The 2,984-nt window shown below is 36.9% G+C and overlaps 1 pseudogene; it reads left to right on the top strand.

Moving 5' to 3' along the window:
* The first annotated feature begins 788 nt into the window (after positions 1-788).
* LOC138329820 (uncharacterized) lies at positions 789-1,865 on the top strand (annotated as a pseudogene).
* Positions 1,866-2,984: the final 1,119 nt, after the last annotated feature.

The raw sequence follows: 2,984 nt of genomic DNA, 5'->3' as shown, positions 1-2,984 counted from the left end.
GTCCGAATAGGAATCTGTCATAAACCGCGTGACAGTAGATAACATTATCAAACTAAAAATAAACACTGCACTCGCCTGACAGTTTCATTGAAGTAATATTGTCAGCTAGATCACAAAATATTTCAAATACCAGCTAATAAAACACTATATTAGATATTACACGCACATGAACATGTGTGTGCATTCGATAGTTTATATATGGAAGCGTCACTTGTTCGGGACAGATGGTCACGTGCACGTAGCCAGTCGAATACATCGGGTACGATAGTATACGTGGATATATGTGGATGGATTATTATTAGAATTTCTATTCATTTGTGTGGAAAGTTCAATTTCAAAGCCGTGCACATATTTACAGGTAAGGGGTTTGCTTATGTATTAGTAGGTGATACACAGCGGAAAACTAAATTTTTAATCTCAAATGTATATTTTTCTGACTTGCATTATCAGCTTTAAGAAGTCTTAATAAGTAGATGGTATTAAAACCATTATTTGTAACATATTTCCCTTTGTAGCAAAGCGCATTAACATTGATATCCCAAAGCAACAGAGACCTGACGTTGACTGGTATAGTTACGCGAGTCTTCAACCTTTCGGCTACTCCGTAGGCAACAGGGCAGTTTTTTTAGTTTTCGGTCAGAGCCAGCAGTGGTGCACATCTAGCGTTGATGTCCGGTCCCACGGACAAACATGGACTATACCAAGTCATCATAAGCGGATATCATAACTCGGTGAGTGTCGTTCGTAAACATAAAGAAGGCACTGTTATGATTAATAGTCATGGAGGAATGCTGGATTGTTCAGAGTTTAAATCTTTCCAGATACATTGGAAAGATGGTGTTATTTCTCTTGCCAGAAAATGTCGATTTGGAAAGTGGTTGCATTTGTTTTGGTTGCAAAAGTGGAAGGACTATTAGCCCAGACCTGTCAGATATATTGAAGTGGCTAGTGGATGGTGGACGTCGAGCACGTGGAAGTTTTACGTTCACAATGACGACGCTTTGGGTAGGTACGAAACGTTTGTTAATTTCTTAATTATGCTGAAATGTCAAAATCCAAATATCATGTTGCAAATTATTTTACAGTCAAAAATCTTCTATGCAAATCACAGCAATTACAATGACCACAATATAAATAATCATTCATATAACAGATAAAAATTAGGCCCAATACATTTAGAGGTGACAATAAAGATATTACGTTGTACCTTACACTTTTGTGATTTACATTGTATATCGACTAGCTATTCCAAATGTTCCTCGTGATACTTAACAATCCTCTGTCGCATGATACTGTCGAATTATATGTTTTATGTTATTTCTTAAGTGATTATCAACTTCTCACATAATTGTTCGTTATTGATACATCTGTAATGCTGATTTTCAGAAGACAGCGGTTTTATTCACTTTGAAACGATCCAACAAAGAGGCTCATATTACCGCTACCATAAGCTGGAGGATTACAGTTATGACTTAGGACACCGTTCATGCATCAGGTTGAGTGTCAAACCATGTAGTGGCATCCATGTTGCGCTCCTGTCAAGAAACACTGGCATATGTGCAATGTACGAAGTTCTGATTGGTGGGTATAGAAATACCTTGCCTGTCATTCGCCAAGGAAAGAAGCGATACAATCACGTGACAACACCATTCTCCCCGGCCGACTGTAACTCATTCAGGTCCTTCGCGGTTACTTGGGCGGTGGGTGTTATAACGGTCTGGTATGAGTCTGACGATGATGAATGGCATTCTCTAATCCGGTGGAGGGACCCTAGCCCTGTAGATGTCCGGTATATAGGCTTGACGACAGGACTGGCAGCATCAGGGACGTGAAAAGTCACTATGACAATTAGGATATTATGTTAAAAGTAACACGCATCAGAGTCAAAATTTCAACCAATATTCTATCATAAAATACAATATTTCATGATCTCTCCTCGTTTTCATTGGTTTTAATGTAAATTTTTGGCCAAAATTAGAGATTGTTTAGGCGACATCATTGTGAAATACTCTATTCCCTCGTCCTCTCGGAAGTACGATTAACATAATCTTTTATCCCCTGTGGAGTGAGACAGGAGGTTGTCAAACACAAGGCTTTACCCGAGGGTTGGGCTCTCCTGTTTCACCCCAATGAGTCTTTTTCTCGTACTACTTTGTGTCTAATAATGACGTATCACCAATGGAAGCAAGGATGACGTCGCCATTTCGGTGGCGTTGTTGCATTATTGTCTCAAAGTCACGTTAATGTTGCCGCGAAAATATACAATTGGTGAGAACTTGCAAAGATATCATGAAGCTTGCGTGAAATATAACAATCTGACACCTGTAAAATGGTAATTATCTCTGTCTTGGATGAGAAAATATTTGGCATTGTCCATCTTTTAGTGATCCAATAAAAGATTATGAAAACAGGTCTTCTCTGTCATGTTTTTCATCCCTATTTTTTCTTTGTATTTGGGTTATTTTGTGTTCTAACTAGTATTATGTCTTTTTCATGTTATTTTACCCCCCCCCCCCCTCAAAAATAATAATATCAAGTTAAAAAAAACATGGCTTTAAAGATATATGTGTCCGTATCGATAAGCAACACTGCAAATTAAGACGTTCCATATGTGAAAGGTAATTGACGCGTTGTTTACATATACACATGTTGTAAATCGCCACAGAAATATGGCTATTAAGTGTACGTTTTATTGTATCTAGCACAAAATTGATCTTTTATAAGAAAAAAAATTGTCAATATAGTTTTTTTAATCAAATTATAAATAATCCTATTCCGATAAACATAATGCTATTACCAAACACAACTTCAAGTCAGATAAAAAGTTATTCGAAAACAAATTGATAGACTTTATAATGAACAGGAAATAAGATATAAAATAAAGGAAGAAAATAGAAATCAAATAATGTTTGTCAATGATGTCAGCTGAATCAGTAGCATAAGCGTTCTCGTTTGTACCATACAATTGCTTATCATTTGGGGAT

This window comes from Argopecten irradians, chromosome 8 (genome assembly GCF_041381155.1).
Source record: "Argopecten irradians isolate NY chromosome 8, Ai_NY, whole genome shotgun sequence".
Classification (NCBI taxonomy): domain Eukaryota; kingdom Metazoa; phylum Mollusca; class Bivalvia; order Pectinida; family Pectinidae; genus Argopecten; species Argopecten irradians.
The sequence above is the reverse complement of the archived record's forward strand: the minus strand, read 5'-3'. Positions and strand labels throughout refer to the sequence as shown.